The 22840-nt window shown below is 37.9% G+C and overlaps 1 long non-coding RNA gene across 1 annotated transcript in view; it reads right to left on the bottom strand.

Annotated features, from left to right (window-relative positions):
- Positions 1–22840, bottom strand: part of LOC116152246 (uncharacterized) — a 54167-nt gene that overhangs the window by 14289 nt on the left and 17038 nt on the right. The window contains exon 2 of the long non-coding RNA XR_010380493.1: positions 13816–13963. This is a non-coding gene — a long non-coding RNA (uncharacterized LOC116152246). The remainder of the gene's footprint in view (positions 1–13815; positions 13964–22840) is intronic.

The following is a 22840-nucleotide window of genomic DNA, read 5'->3' as shown; positions in this document are numbered from 1 at the left end:
ACACTATGCAGCAAAGGCTTAAGGAAGCATCAAGGTTAAATCAAGAGTAAAATGAATCCTTTTGCAGCTGGGATGACCAATATCCAGCCAAAGGGAAGTCCAGGCATCTGGCCTGGTTCCATGGGATGAAGAGAGAGCTATTCTAGAAGAGGTCCAAGTAAAGCCACTAGGCTGGCAGACCCTAATGTCAGACTTTAAACGCCTGGTGCCTGCCTGCTCGTGGCCTGCGAGTTGATGCATAGAATTTACTGCAGTTTGACTAGCTTCTATTCTGGACATCATAGGGGTCTGGAGTCATGATAATCAAATTAAGGGAACTAAGAATTTTTTGCTCAGTCTAAGCTTCACTGTCAGGTCAGTTAAAACTTCGGGACCATTCTATCCAGAACTAACTGACTATCCTGGAGATTGGCAGAAGGAGGGGTGACAAGGCTAGAAGATGAGTGTTTCCAGCATGGACCAATTTAAAGGACCAATGTGAAGCCAAAGCCTGTTCTCGAAATACTGTACCGTTAGGCTCTCAGTGATGGTCTTAGAAGTAGCTACTAGGAAGCACCATGAGCAATCAGGAGGCCTCTTAATGTCATACTTAAAAGAAAATGGAGCCTATTTTGAGCTAATTGCATTAAAAATGACACTATCGTTTTTAATTTGTTAGATTTGCTCACCCTTTTCTTGCTCTTTAACTCTCGCACATCAATGACCCAGAATCCTATGTGTACACTTTTCTTGTTAAAGGAAACAGAAGAAAGGCTTTTTACCAAAAGTTTTATATGAACATTTGATCCTGTCACAGGCAAGTGTTTGTCCAATATACATTTATTGCCTATTACATGCCAAGTCCAGTGCTGACAGCTGCAAAGAAGAAAAAGGAAAAATATACATGAAGCCTGCCTTCATGAAGCTTGTATTCTAATGATGAAGAAAAATAATGAAAAAATAACTATAAATATATGAGGGTCAAAAGATGGACAGAGTGTTAAGGGCATAGGTAACAAGGGAACCAACCTCTTCTGTGGTCCAGGAGAGGACATGAAGTTTAAGTTAACATTTGAAAGTGAGCAGAAGTTTATCAGATGAAGAGTGGGGCAAAAGAGTTTCCAGGACTCCAGGTGCTGAAAGATGGGTTGGGTAACTACAATGCAAGAACAAAGAAGAGGCTAAGAGTTCGACAGTGCCCAGTGCAAAAGTCCCAGTAAACTACGGTAAAGTATTCCAGACTTTATCATTAAGTGCCTCAGAAGCTACCAATTGAGAAAGATGGCTTATTGGTGCCTACTATCATTTCTAGAGGAAAGGTAATTACTACTGATGGTACCCTGTGTCTTAAGACATGTTTCAAATACAAAGTTTCATTTAAAATTTTGCAACACATTCACATTTTGGGGAAAAATAAAAACAAAGGGAGCTTTATTTGGTGGGAGGTAGGTAATTAGGTTTATTTATTCATTTTTGGAGGAGGTGCTGGGGATTGAACCCAGGACCTTCCTTTGTGGGGAGTGGATATGGCTCCACTCCCCACAAAAGAAACTTTAAATGAACAGTTTTGTATAAATCAAATTCAAGTGCAAATGTTCCCACAGATTGCTCTTCCTCTTTAATGTCCATAACTTATAACACAAGCCTTAATTAGGAAACTATGACAATGGGTAGAAATGAACATACCAATAGAATCAGATGTATCTTAGTATGGGTATTGTGAAATGGGACTGGAGTATTATTTAGAATCCTTATTGTTAGCTTCTTTCATGCTTCAGGGGCAAATCAGGAAGTGAAAAGAGATTTAATCCAATCAGCCAGAACACCTCTTCCCTCAGGATAGTAGTTAAGTCAGGTGCAAAGTGAGGTGTTTTAGCTCCTAACCCCAATGGCTCCCCTTACAGCACTGGAGCAGTCACCTGGAAATACCAGCTCTCTCCAGCTCTGTTTATCTGTTTATTTGTTCTTCTAGGTCTCTTCCCCAGGAAAAAGATTCCCAACACATAAACAGTTCCCTCATCCTGCTCAAAGGGACAGAAAAAAAAAAATTCATCCCATAGACAAAGCTTGAGAGACAAAAGCTCCCCGAAGAGGTAAGAGTTCTAGCTCAAACTTTGCAAGGAGACTTCTCTACAAACTTTCCCAGATTCCTCAAAGATCTCTCTTTACTCTGAAATTCCTCCTTTATAGAATCTTTTTCATGAGCAGGAAGAGATTGCAAATAGGGGGAAGAGGGATTCAAGGTCACTAAGCATCTTGAAGTTGGGAAGAGGAGACAGAAATATTTGTCTGGAGCCTGGCTGAGGAGGGACTCCTGAATTTCCAGAGGTAGCCCTCTAAGCAAACCACTGGTTTGGTTATTTCTAAGAATAGCCTCCAAAAGAACAAGAAATACCCAGACTAGGGGTTTTTCACCTACATGGCAAACTTTCTGCCAAGACTATTATGGTCACTGAAAGGGGAACAAAGACATAAAAAATGTCTGGCCAGGAAATCAAAGCAAGAGAAAAAGAACAACCCCCCCCAAACTGCATCACTGTAAGTAGGTGTTTAGCTTCATTCTATTTCAAAGTGAGGTTTCCAATACAGTTTTGTTCTCTTCTTGAAAGGGCTAACTATAGTGGTATTTCCAGAGAAACATGTGGTTGTTACCGTGGTTTTATTACTACGTTTTCCAAAGAGCTAGTGTGACTTAAAAGCAAGACCAGTTTTCATTCAAATATTTGGTTGTTTTATCTTCAAACTCTTGAAAGTAAGAGCATTCATATTTATAGATTCCTGTATACACAGAGATGTGCAGAGAAGCAGTCAATGCCTGCCTTTGGCTTTACTTTCAAGGAAACGAAGACAAACTTACGAAAATATGAAGATTTCAAGTGGTACCAGTGTGCAAATGTATGTATGTATTTAGCTGTTTATTTGATTTGTGAAATCATGATTTTTTTTTGGTGATACAGACTCTTGAGGGATTCAGTGCAAAATAATGTTTAATTTAAATAGATCACAAACAACATTGGCTGCCACATATTAGCATCAGAAACTCACCATAATAAAAAGAAGCTCCCCTCGTCCCCGCCGCTGGGGCTTTGCAATCAGGTCAGGCAGAGAAAATTCTATAAATGAGATCCCTTCAAGGGAAGTCCTCTTTCCCTGAAGACTGAATTTCTAAACTGTAGCTGGAGTGCTTCAAGTCATTTTAATTATGATGAGGGCACAAGGGGAGAGGTGCAATTTCCAAGACTGGGGCTAAGTTATTTTGGGACTTAGAGGCCAGTGTCTTATCTAGAATTATACTTGGAAGGGAAAAGGAAGCCTGTGCACACTGGGGCCTAGTACCCCCATAGCTTGCAGCACTTATCAAGCACTCATGGTGGAAATGCTGTATTCCCAGAGGATATCAAAGGTATGTCACTCAAACTCAAATTATAACTAAATACTGATAGGGAAAATTGCTGGCAATGTAAAATCACCTAAAAGGTTATTTACATATCTTCCCGGTCCATTTTGAAGTTTGGATACTCATTTAGAAAAGTACCCTCCTAATAATCTCAATTGTTGGTTGAAAGGAAAGAACAAGAAATCAGCAGACTTGTGGGCAGGAAAGACCTGGCAGCCAAGGGGAGCAAAGGATGAAGGCGAATTAGATTTAACCAGCAGTGAACTGTTTGATAATATAAACCTAAATGTCCTAGTTCTTTTAAATTATAGGACTGTTTACTCTGAGGTGTTTAGTTCTTTTGAGGTTAAGTCAGTTTGGGGAAATAAGGAGGACTTCTGCTGTTTTGGTCTCCCCAATAATCAATCCTTCCTCTTTGCTCAGTTTTCTTTTGGGAGCAACCTCTCTCTCACTCAGTGTAAGATGTGCTGAGGACTAGCTCACTCCACAGCTCCAGGATGGGCACTGATCTATTTCTCACCAGTCACAGCATTTTATCCCCTTGGCTACAACAATTCAAAATATGCACACACGCCAAACACTGGACCAGCAAGAACTGAGAGTGAGTCGGATTTTTGCCATAATTAGGAGGAAAGATCTTTCCCTGGGAAGGTGGTAGGAGATGCTAAGCTAAGGAGATATGAGTTAGCAGATCTGGACACAGGAGTGATCAAATTAGACAAATTCTTATTCTGTTTAAGCCAGTTTGAATAATGTTCTGTCACTTGTGACCTACAGAGTAATGACTAACAGAGGAAGGGAACTAGGGTGTCCAAACCTGATAAGGTTGTGGGGTGGGAGAACAGAGGACTCTGCGGAGAGTCAGGGGCCTCAAGATCTCATTCTCACTCTACTACTGACTACGTGATTATGAGTCACGGACTCTCCATTTATGAAATTATGGAAAGAACTGGAAAGTGTAAATCCTAAACTTTTAAAAAAATTCCATTCTCAAATTTTACCCCAAGTCCCATTATCTGAAATAAGTCGTGGTAACAACAGCAACAATAGGAGTGCTCACTGAGCATGTGCTCTGCAGATGTCTTGGTTCTAGATGCTTCGTCATGCTTCACTCATCTTAATCCTCACAAAATCCTAGATGCAAGTGTGATTATCAATTTCATTTTACAGGGAAAGAAACTAAAGAACAGAAAGATGAAGAAACTTCTCCAAGGTCACACAGCCATACAGAGTGGGCCTGGGATAGGATCCAGCTCCAAGGTCTGTGCTCTCAAGCACTCCTCTCCTAACCAAAGCTTCTCTAGTTGAAGTGACGTGGGCAGGCTAGAAGCCCATCCCTGAAGCTTCACTTGGTAACCAAAAGGCTCTAAAGAGTGCGATAACCATAAAATTCTATGACAGCTAAAATGTATTCCAACTCCAAATGTTTGCGTATATATATACTCAAGCATATTGTGCCAAATATGTTGTAACAAACCAGTCCTAAAACTATCTGAACAGCGCTCTACAAAGCCCCAAAGGGATAATCCCAGCAGCTCAGCCTCTAATCCCATTTGGGGGCTTCTCCCAGCCACTTACTAGGAAAACCATAAAATGGAGAATGTTTGACCTCTATCATTATTGCACCTTCTTCCTTCTAACATCATTTTACCTGCAGGTAGCATATCTGAAGCTACAGACAACTTTAGAAGACTGGAAACCAAAACAAGTATTTACCCATCATTTTTGTAGACCATGTTCTCTGCCAGATCCAGGCACTTGGAGCTGTGCTCATTGTAGTTAAGAACTCAGGGTGGAGGAATCTAGTCAACAGCTGGAATTACAGGACCAGAGATAAATAAACAGAAAGCTAGAGATACTCATTTGGCAATAGGTTATTGATGTCCTAGGTGTGGTGAAACGCTTACCGAGCAACAAAAGAGTCAATTAGAGTGTCAATATTTAAGTGCTAGTAAGAAGAAAAGGAACCAGGGCAGAAATCTAGGAATGTCTGGTCAGAGAGGTACAATAAATACGTTTAATTTCAATGTGCAGAGTTGAATTCCCCTCTTTCTCATTTTTTCACCTTTTTCCTAAACCCCTATTCTCTTATGCATCTACTGCCCAACAGGTAGCCACTTAATATACTTGATATATATTCTTATATATCCTAATATTCTTATAAAATATATTGCCTTGCTTTATGAATATGTGAGCTTTTAGTTTACATACATATTTTTGTGTTAAATCTTTTTTATTTTCTACTTTTGCCACTTAATTTTTTTTTTTTTTTTGGTAAGAAATTGGTGGCTTCCTACTTTTACATGGCATTCTGCAGTTACACCTACCACAGTTAAATTTCCCGTGCCCATCATGTTGTATACCCAGGTTCCCTGTAAGAGCAGACATGCTTGTTCCTGCTTCACATTACAGTAGCTTCTCCTATCTCCTTAAAGGTGATCGCTATGGGTATTTTAAATTCTTGATCTCTCTGTTCCATTCATTCTGCTTCCATAAAGGCTGTTCCATCTTTTCTCTTGGCTGTGCTATTCACTATTTGATTGCTTAGCCTGTGACTTGTTCTTCCCCTGGGGGCATCAGTTATCTTGACTGGTAATGTGTTCACAGTCTGGGTTTGATCACCCCTCACTGTTCTCTGCTTATCAAGTGATGCTATGCCTGAAGAGACCCCTCCATTTCTCAGGCCCAGGCACTGCTTTTCTTGGAAAGCTTTTATCTTTCAGCTACAACTGCCTAGAGGGGAAAGTATGAGGAGGTTAAAGAAGGGAGTGCCTGACTGTGGGCCAGACATCCTGCATCTGTGCTTATCGGCCCCTGACCCCACCCTTCTCCTAGGCTGATGCTGCCCCTCAGTCTCCTTTACCAACAAACTGGGGCTGGTGTTGAGATGTGCTCCTGCCCCACTGTGGAGGGGAACAAGCACCCACTAGCCATCCCAGGCAACGTGATATAAAAGTGTCCAACAAGAGTCTTCCTCGCTGTGGCGCCTGGCCTTTCCCCGCCTCTGCTTGTCATTTCCTATCCTTTCTGTCACAGTCACTCTCCCACTTCCAGGGCTTCTCGTGGTTTTTTGCTTTCATCCTCGGGAATCTCCAGGATTGGGCTGTGGAGTCATCCAGAAGGTTGTATTAAGTCTCCGTCTTGTCAGTTCCAAGACACAATCCAGGACTGGGTTTGTCTCCCCACTAGGCTCCAAGTCTCCTTGAAGGTAGACACTGAGTAACGGTACACCTGAACTACCAATCCCTAGATCAGTGTCGGTGAATTACAGAAACCAAAGCGAGTTTGTTGAATGTTATGGGTTCAACTGCGTCACCCCTAAAGAAGATATGCTACAGTCTTACCTGCCGGTACAGCAGAATGGGACCGTATGCGGATATGGGGTCCTTACAGAGGTAATCAAGTTAAAAGGTGGTCTTTAGGGTGGGCCCTATTCCAATATGACTGATGTTCTTATAAAAAGGGGAAATTTGGACACAGAGAAAGAAATGCATAGAGAGAAAACAATGTGAATGACACAAAGTAAAAATGGTTGTCTGTAAGCCAAAGAGAACAGATTCTTCCCTCACAGCCCTCAGAAGGGACCACCCCCAGCCCAGGACACTTTAAGACTTCCAGCCTTCAGAGCTGTGAGATAATAAATTTCTGTGGCTTAAGCTACCCAGTTTGCAGTACTTTATTATGGCAGTTCTAGAAAACTAATACATAGAATGAAAAAATATATGAATGTTTTGAACAAGAGAAGAAGGAAGAGGGTACTACAATAGCACCTGACGCGGGAGGGAGTTTCAAGGAGGAGGATACAACCCTTGGAGCCAAATGCTGCCGATGGTTCAGTAGCATAAGGTAGAATACTGTCCTTTGGATGTGATAGCTGACAGTTTTACAGTGCTTTATTTCTTTATGTTCTCAGTGAAATCATTCTTAGTGGGATGGTGAAGACAGAAGCTCAGTTACAAGGGGAAACAGAAGTCCAAAGAAAAGTAAGAAAGTGGGAGAAGGATACAAATCCTTGGAAAGTTTGGAAAATTACTGAAAAAAGAAATAAATTGATAGCTTAACAAAGGGGGTTTCTGCAGGATGGAGAACTGGGTCTGTTTGTGGGATGAAAAGAAATGCCAGATCAAGGAAATGTTGACAATACAGTAATACATAGTTCAACTGCCTTTACAGAAACTGTCTCTCTGCTTAGGCATAAATCACAGCCCTAATGACAGATGCCACTTTCCTCACTGCAAGGCAGGTGACCAACTTCCTGACACATCTACAGAATTTGTCTATTTCTGTCAGTCCTCAGAATACCCCTGCAACTACCTGTGTCAACAGACAAGTTAACAGGGGAGAAGGGAGCCTCCTGTAGAGCACACTTTACCCTGCTCCTTGCACTCCCTTCACCTCTGCTTCCTCTTGCCCAAGAAGGCGAGTCTAACTGGATTCCATCCCTTCAGCGTTGGTTCAAAAGTTAATCACCGCTGAAATGGTGGCTAGCTGGCTGGCAATAGCTAAAGGCATGATCATCTCTAATATAAACGTACACACGAACACACAGGCACGTGAGAATATGAACTTTTGGAATCCAAAGCCTCCTGGCCCCGAAGAATATAATCCTCAGTGATTTCTTGGGAAGATTAAGAGTTCGGGGCTGCTGATATTTTAGGATGGGATGTTGTTTTTGTCAGCTTAGGCTGCTAAAATAAAACACCATAGACTAGGTGGCTTAAATAACAGACTTTTATGTCTCACAGTTATTAAGGTTGGGATGTCTAAGATCAAGGAGCTAGCAGATTCAGACTTTGGTGTGGGCTTGCTTCCTGGCTTGCAGACAGATGCCTTCTCCCTGGGTCCTCACATCGAGAAGACAAAGCGCTCTGGTGTGTCTTCCTCTTCTTACAAAGGCATTAATCCCACCTTGAGGACTTCACCCTCATGACCTCATCTAAACCTAGTCACCTCCCAAAGGCCCCAACACCCAACACCAACATATTGGCAACTAGGAATTTAACATATGAGTTTGGGGGAGATACAAATATTTATTCCATAACAGGCACTTATATAACCTCGTCTAAATAATATTCCACACCTCTTTTGCCTGATGTATAGTCATTCTTTGTATTTACTGGGAACTCACTCTTTTTCAGAGGTAGTATTCTGACCTGTCTGAGATCTCAAAGACAAGCATGAAGGGAGTTAGTTAGCAGCCAACTTGAGAAGACTTTTGGAGTCAGCAACTCCTGGGTCAAATTTCTAGTTCCACCACTTATTGATCAAATAAACTGGAAAGAATCACCTAGCACTGCAGAGCCTCAATGTCCTCACCTGTAAAATTGTATAATAATAACACCTACATCTAAGCTCTGTTATTATGTTTACTACATGAGACGATACATGGAAATCATTAGTTCTTGTCTGGCTTGGAATTAAGTCTTATTTAAGTGTTAGCATTCATTTGCCCAACATAAACCCCACTTTTAGAAAATCAACCCATAAGCTAGTTGGCTCCACAGAACTTAAAATTCTGTTAATGAAGAAAAATATTTTTTTCCCTACAATTCAAGAAAAACTTCTTAAAATACAAACACACTCCTGGTAAATTTAGCTGAATTCATGGTAGCATGAATGACTGATGTAGTATCTTGAGGAGCACATTTTGATGAGGGAGGAAATACAGGCAGAGCGGGGCCTCTGCGACTATGTGGAATGAAGGTATTGGAAGACAAGACAGCAGCTGCAAAAGGTAAATTCACCTGCTTGCTGATATTACCTGGCCTCTCTGTGAGTAAGGCCAACACTGAGAAGAGACTTTAATTTCTGAGCCAAGTGCAGTGGGACACAGCTCACTCGGCCACAGCTATTGAGGGGACAGAAACAGATAAATGTCCCAGAAAAGTTGAACTTCCCAAACTCCATTGACCAGGAAGATCACTCCCCTCAAAAGGACAATACTGCCCCTTTAACACTCAATCCCTCCTCTTAACACTGGCTCCAACTCAATCTTCTGCAATTCAAGCCACCATGGCAAAGTTTGCTGTAAGGAGTTTTAAAAAAAATCCAGATTCTATGGCATCTACACACACACATATTTACACTTTTCCTGACTTGCAGAGCACACAAGAGACCTCAGATTCATGTTTATAATGCAAATCATCTTTTTTTCAGTATGAAAAGAAGAAATAATATTGTCTGGGGAATTTACTGATGACATTCAATGTTAGATTGCATTTGGAGCCAAACCCCCAAATGAGGTCAAATTTTGAATAGTGCTGCCAAGTAGAAAGCTTGAGTTTTAGAATATGATTCCCAGTTTTATCACTTATCAACTATATAATGCTGTGTAAGTTCAATTATTTCAACCAATATTTATCATCTGCCTAATATTCTACTTGATCTCTCAGAGCCTCAGTATCCCCATCTGAAAATAGGGGTAATAATTCATACTCCTAAGTTTGTAAGAGTTCAATTATAAAATACATATATGACTGGGTAACTTTTTGAGATAGTAACTTTGGTTGTCGACCACCTCCTTCTAGGGGTTTGGTAGCTGCCTGTGTAGTATCACTTAAAAGAAGCCAAGTGAGGGCGTAACCTACCCTAAAATATTTAGTCGTCCCCCAAACAAGAAGCAGACTCTATACATGCTGCCTAGGAGGAAATATATAATGTGGCCAAAAAATTTTTTTGTAAAATACTTGCCTTCATGGCTTTTGTTTTTACAATCTTAAGCCCCAGAGTTGAAGGTAAGAGAAAGAAAGATTTGGGGGGTGGGACACACAATGAAGGGAAAAAGATTTCCCACAGGCTAGATTCCCTCAGGATTCAGGAAAACTAGAGAGATGCTAAGGAAGTGAGGAAGGTGGACCTGGACCCACCACACACTAGGGTCATAGCAGAACAAAGCAATACACAGCTGCTTGATGGCCCTATGCAGATGGAACCCTAAGGCATCTCACAAAAGGTTTCTGCGTCCACGATGGGTAGAGATTACTGTGTACGTGTATTGGCCATGTGTATCAAGCTGCTGGATGCCTTAGCAGTGGATAAATCAGGGACCAGACAACTTAGTTCCTGACGCCCAACATCCAGGTCTTCTAGGATCTTGTTGTGACCTCAGGTAGAAAACAACAAAAATCACTGAGTTTAAGCCTGGCAATTTGGAAACTTACAACAGAAAATAAGTTGACTTGTAGACAATAAGAAACGGAAAATAACCACAATGAGAAACCAGATTTCACACCCAGTAGAATGGTTATAATATAAAAGATAATGTGTCTTCGAGAATGTGGAGAAATTGGAACCTTCATATATTGCTGATGGGGAAGTGTAAATGGTGCAGCTGCTTTGAAAAACAGTTTGGCAGTTCCTCAAAAAGTTAAAAGTAGTTACCATATGGCCCGGAAATTCCATTTCACCCAAGAGAAATGAAAACAAACGTACATGAATGTTCAAAAAGCTGTACACACATTTTTATAGCAGCATTATCCATAATAGCCAAAATGTGGAAATAATCCAAACGTTCATCAACTAATGAATGAATTAAATGTGATATAGCCATATAATGGAATATTATTTGGCCATAAAAAGGAATGAAATACTGATTCGTGCTACAGCATGGATGAACATTATGCTAACTGAAAGAAGCCAGACACAAAAGTTCATACATTGATGTATATGCATGACTGGGACAATGCACTGTACACCAGAGATTTACACATTGTACTTCAATTTAAAAAAATTTGAAAGACATTTTTAAAAGTTCATGTTGTATAATTAATTTATATCAAATGCCTAAAATAGGCCAATCTCCAGAGACAGAAATTCGAACAGCAGACTCCAGGCTGTGGGGAGAAGGGGAAATAGCAAGTGACTATTAATGGGCATGGGATTTCTTCTTGGGGTGATGAAACTCTCTGGAATTAAGCATTGGTAATGGTTGCAAAACTTTGTGAATATACTAAAAACCACCAAATTGTACACTTTAAAAGGGTGAATTCTGTGGTATGTGAATTGCATCTCAGTGAAAAAAGAAGTATGTTCTATTTGCATATTTGAGTTACAGACTCAAATTCACAACTGCCATGTGTATAAAGCACTCTGACATAGACCTGGATCATAGTAGGAGTCCAACAAGTGTGAGCTATTATTAAACTAACTCAAGGCAGGATCTGATCATTACAAAAGTGTCAACATGGCAATTTTCCACCAGGCACAAACTGTTAGCCCTCTTGAGACAAATTACAATTCTCTTGGTTTCTACTCCTTAAAGCTGAAAAATTGTATTTCATCTGATATGGGCTTCTGATCTGAGGAAACAAGGTGCTTTTCCCCACCCCCAGTGCTTTAAGAGTCAACTCAAACAGCAGTGGTAAGGAAAATTTAATCTAACTCATCCTAACTTTATACATTATCGTGACTGACACCCTTTCTGTGCTGATACCCGAAGACTGTCCTAGAAAGGAAAATATTTCCACTTCAAAGTTTCCTGATACTATCACATGGGCAGAAGAGTGGGAGGCTTGGAGCAGCATTGTGTGATTTAAAGGACAGATGTTTTAAAGGGACTAAGAGCAAGAGTGGACAAATGAAAGCAATAAACTACAAATCAGAATAGCATGGCTGACATAGGCAGGTCACTCAGGGATTAGGGAGAATAGAAAATGTCCTTGAAAATGCCTTTCCCAGTTCAAAAACAAGCTTCAGTTTTCCTAAATAGAGGGAAAGACTTTAAATAAAAACTGCAGCACAACTCTGAGATGAGGTAGGGGTCCTTTTCTTCTGACTGTTAAATGTACAGTCCCCTTATGGCGGGAGTAATGTTATTACCCTGGAGGGGGTTCCATTATGATGCATACTGGCTCGTACTTTAGAGCAAAAGTTCTTAAGAATATGACTTATTTCTGAAAAAATAAAAAGGATTTTGTGAAAAATAGAAGTAGTCAACGTTATTATGGGGCATTGACACAGCAATTTGCTTGCAAATGATTTTTAAAACTACTGCTAATAATATACCTTATTGTATATAGTACTCTCAACAAAAAGCCACCTTGGGTAATCAAATTAATACAGGGCGAGGGAAAGGGAATGGGGGAACCTATAGCATTACCAGCAATGACTACAATTAATCCAAGTACATAAAATAATCCAGTGAGACCACCAGATAGCCCTGGGCAATGAAACAGTCAATTAGTTATTTAGCATGTTGTGTAGTAGAGCAATGTAGTGGAGAATAGTGTGACTACGAAAAGAAAGACACAAAGGTTGAAAACTCAACAATGGATGTATGTATATCTGTGTGCTCGGCTAGGGAGTAATATTCTTTTCTTTACCTCTGATCAAATCACAGCACAGTCACTCGCAGACCTCATGTTTAGAATGACTACTCAATGTAACACAAAAATCACTTTTGTCTAAGCTACTGCAAATCTTACCTGAATGAGGAAGTCAAGTTACTGCTATCAAAGAACACAAAAATAATACGGAAAAAATGCTGGCAATAAGTTGCAAAAAAATCATGACACACACACAGAAATACATCTGTCAGTTTAAATGCTGCCACAGATAAAGGGTGAAGCAATTAGACCCACTGTACACTTCCACTCAGTGGATGCTAGTTCCTACCATTGGGCTGGAGGCCAGATTTTATTTATCTATGGAATTGAGTGAATAGGGCCCCCACCCCTGTTACATGCTTTGAGAAACCAAGAACATAAGGAAGTGTTGCAGAACAGAACACCACAATGAGCCCAATTAGCCACTTAATACAGTCCCTCCAGTTTTCCCACCACCGCCCAGGTCACTGAAGGAGGATAACCTTCCCTAGTGAGTCTCCTCAATTCACAAAGCACCCTCCATCGAGTGCTGAAGGAGAGAACCCTCTGAGCTAGTAGTATCTATCACACACTATCTGAAACTTACCCTTAACCTGATCCTCAGCCTCTCCTGGTTGTCTTTTAAATAGTATATAGACCCATGTTCAGCCCATTCAACCAGGAGTAGAGAACGAGATTAGGCAGTGACGGTTTTTGACACCCTATCGCACCACTGCTTGGAGCTGTTGAAAGGGTAGGGGCTAAAGGACTTATTTGGGAACAAGTCTTATTTTAAGAAGGCACTAGACTATATCAAGGAATTCCACTGGGAAAACATAAGGTAGAGCCATTCAAACTCTGCTTGTGACACAGTCTCAGAAAAGCTATGTGGCTGATCCATCTATGGTCTTAAAACCAGACTGACTCACCCATCTATCATGTCTCTGCCAGCTCACAAGGGCCATCCTCAAACACCTGGCAATAAACAAGCTAACACTCAGGATTATCTCCCCCAACCCCATATCCCATGCTCAATTCCAACTGCTTTTTGTTTTAATAGTCTTCCCAGCTCTAAATTATTGGCTCCATAATTCCAGTTACGATCCTGCCTTTACATCCTCCAGATTTGGCATTTACCTTAGTTGGTGATCTTCCAGAGCCTGCACCATCCAACTCCCAGTGAGCCATGAATACAGTCAGCCTCTTTCATCTTGTCCTGGCTACTTCATCAGTGTTCATCTCAGTCATTGATAATTCCTTCATGAGGTCAGGAAAGATTCAGGAACTACAAAAAAATGGAAGGAAAAATTTCTAAGAGAAAGTGAACAGTAGTGAAATGAGAGTAAACAGCAACCATGATGGTTGCTGGTTACTGGCTTTGTGAATGGCTACAGGCCATGAGTCCACACACAGCGCTGAAAGGGGATGACGGACTCTGAGGATAGGCAAGGAGTCCATGGTAGCGCAGACTCTAGATTCAGAATGACTAAGTGAAAGAGGAAGAAATGAAAGAACAGGAATTGCCACCAGAGATAAATGGAGGCAAAGATGATTGGCATTTTGCAGGTGAAAGGGCTATGAAGCCAAGGTGATAAAAAGTTCCGAGGAGAAATACAAACCTCTGATGCTGATGCCAGAGGGCAAAAGGGAGAGAGGGAGATCAAAAGGCTGATACTGAGGAAGAGAGGAAACACTCCCCATGAAACCAGCACCTAGCTTCAATAATTATCAACATTTTGTCAATTTAGTAGAGATCTTTAATCCCTAGCCTCAATATGATACGAAGCTTTTGTCAGAGTTAGAGGGAAAATATTAAAAGAGGAAAACATTCAATAGCCCTAAAGTCAACTATATAATCAAGAACACACTGTTGACAGAGTTCTGTGAGTAACAATGCTATTCTTCTAATTGATACAGCTGAGCAGTTATGAGTACACGGTTTGGCAATGTGCAGTGATAGGTCCTTAGTGATCCAGAAAAACTCACGCTATCATTTTACATCTTTATCTGCTCTTTCTCTTCTTCAGTGTTTGAGGAAATAGGTAAATGCTATTTGGATGACTAATTCAATTTATTTAATAGTATGTTTGTTTTTGAAAATGGCAGGTTAACTACAGTGTGTCATATCAAATAGAAAAGATATGCAAACCAGATTTTATTTTAAGTTCAATATTACTGTGATTTAGAGAGTATGATTGGCAATTCTGAAGCATGACAAAAACATTTACCAAGGATTTTAAAAGTTACTTCTAAATTCCTCTGTTATTTATTCCATCTGTTCTCTGGGCTGTACATGTATATTTTTAACATGGTTCTAGTTTTGTCAATTCTTTGATAGTTTTCTCAGGGAAATATTTAATGTGTTCGATCAATATCCATTCTACTGCTAACAATTGGCCTTTTATAGAAAAGTTTTGACTGCCATTCACTGGAGAAAGGAATCTTCTTTGTACATTCTTTAAGATTAAGAGGCAAGAAATCACTATTAAGGAATTTGATCTTTATATTATATAAAACTTACTACATTTTTAAATCAAATTTGGAATACATTCCAAGTATCCTTAGAGAATATAACAGAACATAACAGAATAACAGAATTCCTTTCCCCAATTCAAGGAAAACTTAATTCTTAACTTTTAATTATATTGACTAATGCTTTTGCTTCCATTCACAATAGGGAAACTGAAATCAGACCTGCCTCTCTCCATAAACAACTAGGAAACTGAGCAAAACATATGCAGTAATTATATGCAGATATAGAACAATAGATAGCCTCAGACTGTGATCCTTGAAAGAGGGGAAACAAAATGAGGTAAGCTTTGCAATGTTACTACCTTTCTTCCTAAAGGCACTTTTCAATTGGGTGAGACTTCAATGGGTAACCAAAAGCTGAGTAAAGAACAACTTAGTTTAACAAGTTTCAGAATCCAGATCTGAGAGATATTTGAAATTTGGCCAATTAAAGAGAAGAGACCTGGTTGACCACCCAGGACATTCAGGAGAAATCCCAGGTTTGTCACTCCTTAGATGTAATCTTAAAGAAGCACTAAAATAAAAGTTTTTCTAGATACACTCTCTGAAAGCTTAGGAACAACCCTCATAATCAGGATTACCTAGAACCTCACTTGCCTGTCAAACTCTTCAAAGGAAGACAAAAAACACTATACATTAATGAACATAACATTTCCATCATACAAACAAAACTTGATAGGTAAAGAAACAGAAAAAATGATCTTCCGTATTTTCTTAAGATAGTAGTCCTTAAATAGTCCTTTTTGTCTAGTTTCACTGAGATATAATTGATACACAGCATTGTGTAAGTTTAAAGTAAAACAGCATAATGATTTGACTAACATACGTCCAGAAATGAGTATCATGATATGTTTAGTGAGTATCCATCATCTCATGTAGATACATCGAAAAAATATTTTTTCCTTGTGATGAGAACTCATGATTTAATCTCTTAACAACTTTCATACATAACATTCAACAGTTTTAATTATATTTATCATGTTGTACATTACAGCCCTAGTACTTATTTCTATTATAACTGGAAGTCTATAACTTTTGACTGCCTTCACCCAGTTCCGCCTCCCCTACCTGAATCCCTAAACCACAAATTAAATCTTTTTCTGAGTTTGCTTGTTTTTGAAGTATAATTGACCTACAACACTATGTTCCTGTTACACAACATGTGATTTGATATTTCTATGTATTTCAAAATGATCACCACAAGTTTATATAAGATCTATCACCATGCAAGGATTACATAGTTATTGACTATATTCCCCACACTGTGCATTTCACACTTATGCCTTATTGATTTTGAAACTGGAAGTTTGTACCTTTTATCCTCCCTCACCCATTTCTTTCCATTCCTCACTCCCTCCCCCTATGGCAACCACCTGTTTGTTTTCTGTATCTATAACTCTGTTTTTGTTTTGCTATGTTTTCATTTGTTGTTTAGATTTCACGTGTAATGGAAATCATATAGTATTTGTCTTTCTTAGTCTGACTTGTTTCAGTTAGTGTAACTCTACGTCCATCCATATTTTAACAAATGGCAAGATTTCATTCTTTTTTATGACAGTAATATTCACTATATATATGTGTGTATATATACATATATATATATATATGTATATGTATATATATCACATCTTCTTTATCCATTCATCCACTGTTGGGCACTTATGTTGCTTCCATATCTTGGCTATTGTAAATAATGCTACAATGAACACAGTTGTGCATATATCTTTTCTAATTAGTGTTTTCATTTTCTTCAGATAAATACCTAGGAGTGGAACTTCTGGATCATATGGTAATTCTGGGTTGTTTTGGGTTGTTTGAGGATTGTCTATACTGTTTTCCATAATGGCTGCACCAATTTATATTCCTACCAGCAGTGTACTAGGGTCCCCTGCTCTCCACATCCTCGCCAACACTTGTTACTTCTCTTTTTGATAATAACCATTCTGACAGGAGTGAGGTGATACCTCATTGTGTTTTTAATTTTCATTTCCCTGATGCTTAGTGATATTGAGCATCTTTTCATATGTCTAAATAGTTCCTGAAGGGAATCATTTCTGCAACATTAGGAGAGCGAGGTTTATCAAGGATGTAACAGCCAAAAAAAATAATCACTAGATAACTTGTCTCTATGCCTTCACTCCACAGTCAGCTCCATTCCAGGCATTAAAAAAAAAATCGTATCTGAGGGTAAAGACAAGGCAGATGAATTCTCATGTGCAAACAGGGAGGAGTTATTCAAACTAGAGGAGAAAATTTTGCTTAAAATACTGCAATAGATAAGGAAAGGGCTATGACATCTCTATAGTGTACATCTGTTTGAGTGAAATATATTGTTTTTATATTGACATTTATTTTTATTATTTAACTTATTATAATGGCCAGAACTGGATTCTCTTTTCCAGCTATGGCAGGTGAGTTGAAAATGGTCCTATATTCTTCTCAAAAAAAGAAGAAAACAGAAAAGGGGGAAAAGCATAGATCAAAATTTAGAGCAATAAAAATAGAATTAGCACAGGATTATTAACTATTACAAATTATAAGCCACCACCATCCCACAGAAAGGGAACTGGATTCTATCAGAGAAGTAATACACCTAGGTCTCTGTTTTGTTCACTCGTAGCAAGAAAATATCCTGATGAATCTAAATGGGTCTGACTTGTGGGCAATATGATTACTGTTAGTTACATGGTTACTAAGTTACTAGTATTACTAAAGTTACATGGTCTTCCTTTCCAAAATAAACTCATGGGAATGCTTTATAAAATGTTTTTTTAAATTATAGTCATATCATCAAGCTACAAAGGAAAGAAAATAAAGAAGAAAACAAAGATGATAGAGAAAGAGAGGAAAGGATGGAAGGAGGGAGAGAATGCTTAGAACATTTTTGGCAATAAATTTGAAAACTTGAAATAATTTTATAGAAGAATATACGTTATAATACTGAGATCTAAAAAAGTTTCTCTTAAAAATCTGTGTTATCTTATAACAATTTTAAAAATTAAATTGGAAATTTCAAACATCTACCCACAAATTAGGCACCAGATCCAGAGAGATCTAAGTTGTTATCCTCCAAAATTTTGAAAGATCATACATTTACCTTAACTTAGCAGGAGTAGAGTGGGGAGAAAAATAAAAATTCTTTTGAAAGTAATTTAAAAAAAACCTAGGTTAATTATTAAAGGTGTGCTAAAATAACAAAAACAAGGGAAAATATGAACTAGTCAGATAAAAGAAGACATTTTATTTTAAAGGTGCTACTGAAAGATTAAAGCTAATTTTCAAAAGAAATAATAAAAACCAGAAAACAAAGCTGACATACTGCCAACCTTGAATTCTATATCTAGAAAAAATATTCAAAGTTGAAGGCAAAATGAATACATTTTTATTACAAATGTTTTAAAAATTGCCAGTAGACCTGCAATTTTAAAAAGAGCTAAAAGAATTTGTCAAACGTGTGAAACCACAGAAATGCAAAAAAATGCATATAAATGACTATTAGCTTTGAAAATAATTAAAATGTTTTGTGAAAATAATTAAAATTTATCTAGATTTAAAATGCACAAAAAAAGTAAGAGGCAGAAAATGTGAATTAGCTAAAGTGCTCTAAGGTTCTAGAATTTTTAAAAGTGGTAAAATAATATGAGCTTGTAGCAAAATGAATATGCATGCTTTAGTCTCTAGGAATTGAAATATAACTAATAATTAAACTATATGAGAGGAAAAGAAATAATAAAAGTATATTTGATTAATCCAATAAGGGGAGATTAAAAAATTAAAAGAAATAAAAAGCAGAGAGGTCAAATAATTTAAACCCAAAAATATATGTAATTACATAAGTATAAGCAATTAAATACTACCATTCAAAGACTAAGATTATCATTTAAGATTTTAAAATGCAATATTTAACTCTGAGTTACTTTAAGAGACAAGTTCAAAATATAAGGACAGAGAAAGGTTGAAAGCAATAAAATGGCAAAAGATGCACCATGGAAACTTAAACACAAAGTCAGACGAAGAAAATTTTAAGGCAAGAACATTACCAGAGATTAAAGGAGCATTTTATAATGATAGGGGAGCCAATCTACCAGAAAGATGAACTAGTTCTACATCTCTATTCATTTAACAACACAGCTTCAAAACATCTATTGATAGCTTGGCTATCAATTAAAGACTGATATTTGGAGAAAAAAATCTATTAAAATAAAGGAGAAATAGTTCTATAATTCTAATAGTTGATAAGATAAGCAGGTTTTTTTCTGATCATAATGACCAAGCTAGAAATAAATTTTAAAAGCTTGAAATAAGTCACATGAAGATATTTAGCAAAGGACCCAGTGTTTGAAAACTAAGCAAAACACTTGTAAATATCCATAAATCAAAAAGAAATCTATTCATTTGCAAACTAGCTGCCATATAGAGGGCAAGGAGAGACAAAAGAAAGAGGCAGTCCACTACAGATTGGCAGGTGGCAAGTTTAATAAGCAAACAAATGTACACAGGAGGCTTGTCTTGGGCAGCTGTAAGAGAGCAGATCTTCACACCCACCATCTGAATTAAGTTTATTTGGAGGCCTTAACTGGGTTCAGTTACATATAGCGTCCAGATGGTCTCAGCAACACATAACTCTCTCAATGCTGCAGCCTTGAAACTAGTTCTCACTGAGGGGAACTGTAGGCAGAATGTACATCCCAAGGACAAGGAGGAGGTAAGGAGCCTCCAATTGCCCAAATCCAGCTCACAGGTCAACTGGTGGGCACGTGCTCTGGATGACTTCTTTCAAAATCCAAAAGATAGCAGAAAAGATTTTAAATAATAATGAAGATATGACTTATCAAAATTTTAAACTTGTAGGATATAACTAGAACAGTACTCAGAGAAAAAGGTACAATTTTCAAAAGATTGCTAGATTGCTAGAAAAGAAAAAGCTAAAAAAAATAAAAATGATTTTTCAATTCAAGAAGTTAAATAAAGCAAATCAACCCCAAAGAAAATAGATGGGCATAGTAAAGATAAGTCCAAATTCAATGAATTTTTAAGTTTAGATAAAAAGAACAATTTCCTTGAAGAGAAGGAAAGAGAACTGATCAAAACTGGAAAAAGAAAAATTCTAAAGAGTTTGGTATCTATTAAAATAACTGAATTCTTTATTTAAACCTTCCCCACTACATAAAAAAATACCAAGTCTAGATGAACTCCCAGGTGAATTACTTCAAATATTTAAAGAATTAATGTCAGTATCATTACAGACCATACACTCTAAGGGACTTAGATGTAAAAATCCCAAAGTATTAGAAAATTCCACCCAGAAACAAATAAAAAGGATAATACATCACAATCAAATGGGGTTTTAAGTTGGCAAAGGTTGTCTAACACTCAAAAATATATCAGGATAATTTCCCATATTAACAGCAAAAAGTAGAGACATATAATTATGTGTAAACAGAGGCCAAAGAAGCTTTGGACAAAAAAATTCAATACCCATTTATATCTTTAAAAAACTGTAAGCAAATTAAAAAGAAAAGAGAACTTCCTTAATCTAAGTTATTTACAACAACCTAATACCATACATAATGAACACTTTCTCTGTGAAGTGGGGGATAAGCCAGGAGACTCACTAACCCTGTTTTTCTCCAACACTGATTGGCGGTTCCAAGCAATGTAGTGAGGCAAGACGAAATCAAAGGTTTGAAGATCAGAAATGGAGAAATAAACTGCCATTATTCACAGAAGATATGATTATATATGTATTAAAATTTCAATTAACTAATTAACTGAGAAATCCACCAACAATTAAGAATTCTTATTGAAGTGAATTTATAGTTTTGAAAAAATCCTCCATGAATATTTTCATTTCTGCACAGTCCAGGCTTTCTGAACAAGGAGGCAAGTTTGAATAGCAAAGGACTTGGAAGCAAGAGACAATATATGGTTCTGGAGAGATTTAGAGACTTAACTCTCTGGAGCCATATGCTTACACTCCTGGATAATAACCCTCCTCTCTCTTGAGGGGAGAATGAGCAGGTTTGAAGCAGCTTCTTATATGATTAAATGTTTCTAATACTCAGTGTTGTTCAACTGCAACCCAAACCTGTGTAGACAGTGTTCCCCAAGCCCACTCTGTTATCACCCCCATGGAATTTGGAGAGGTGGGTTAAGGGAACTGATGTAAACATGTTGTGCCATGAGTTATAAATCATGTACATCCATTTTGGCTCATTACCTTATTGATCTAATTTGTGTAAATGTGGCAAGCAAATCTTAAGAACTGCTTGACAATTTGACTTAATATATAACAGCAAACAAATTTTACTTTGGCACTGAAATTTATCAAATGCTTAGAATTATATCTAGCAAAAAATGTAGAGGACCTCTACACTAAAATATATGAACTCTATCCAAAGGACTCAGGCACCATCATGACTGTCTAAAGACAGAATCAGGGCCAATTATATAATTTACAGGGCAAAATAAAATATTGTAGGCCCCTTGTTCTAAACACAAGAAAAAAAGGCATTAAACGTACTAAAATATAAAGACCTTTTCTTTCCTCTATATACTCTCGACTTGTTATGACATTTTATTTGCTATTTTATGTCATTCTAAGTAATGAAAATCAAAAATTTGAATTATTTGCATAAATGTCACCATTCATCTTTGTATTGTACAATTCCAGTTTTAAATGCAAATGCAAAAGCATTTTAGAGGGGAGAATATAGCTCCAGGGCATAGTGCATGCATTACCATGCACTAGGTCCTGGGTTCAATCCCCAGTACCTCCATTAAAAAAATAAATAAACCTAGTTATCCCCCCAAAATAAAGAAATAACAATAAAATTGTTTTAAAGAATTTACTCACGTGCAATATCACTTGCCTTCTTTTATCATTAGAAGCACATTCTTATTTAAATGGGAAGTACAGCTCAGGGCTGTCAGTGACCCACCACTCAGTCACAGACCCGCATCCTTACCTTGTATTTGCTTTGAGTCTCACTGAGGAAATCACATATTCCTCAGTAGAGAAAATCATGGGTCTACTTTAAGCCTGTACTCATGGCATTGTGAATACTGTTAACAAATGTGGCCTCAGGGAACAGGGAACAAACGGTACATGCTCCATTTTCCTATTGGACTTCACATCGAAAACACCAGTTCAAAGATAAAATTATGAAGAATTTAAAGATAGCAACAGTGGAGCATTAAACTAAGCATGAGGCCTAAAGTGGGTTGAACAGTGGCCCTTCCAAAAGATATGCCCATATCCTGACCCCCATCACTGAAGTATCTTATTGGGAAAAAAATTCATTGCAAATGTAATTAAGTTAAAATCCTTGAGATGAAATCATCTGGATTATCCTAGTGGGCTCTAAATCCAATGACAGTTTTCCTTATAAGAAACACACAGAGAAGAGACACACAGGGAGAAGAGTTCGCCCTGTAGAGACAGAAGTACAGTAGTTTCCCCTTATCCGTGAGGGATATGTTCAAAGGTCTCCAATGGATGCCAGAAACTGCAGACAGTACTGAACCTACACATTCGTACCTATGATAAGGTTGAATTTACAAATGAGGCATAGTGAGAGATTAACAATAACCAATAATAAAGTAGGACAACTATAGCAATATATTATAA

The sequence above is a fragment of the Camelus dromedarius genome, chromosome 3 (genome assembly GCF_036321535.1).
Source record: "Camelus dromedarius isolate mCamDro1 chromosome 3, mCamDro1.pat, whole genome shotgun sequence".
NCBI classification, from domain to species: domain Eukaryota; kingdom Metazoa; phylum Chordata; class Mammalia; order Artiodactyla; family Camelidae; genus Camelus; species Camelus dromedarius.
The sequence above is the reverse complement of the archived record's forward strand: the minus strand, read 5'-3'. Positions and strand labels throughout refer to the sequence as shown.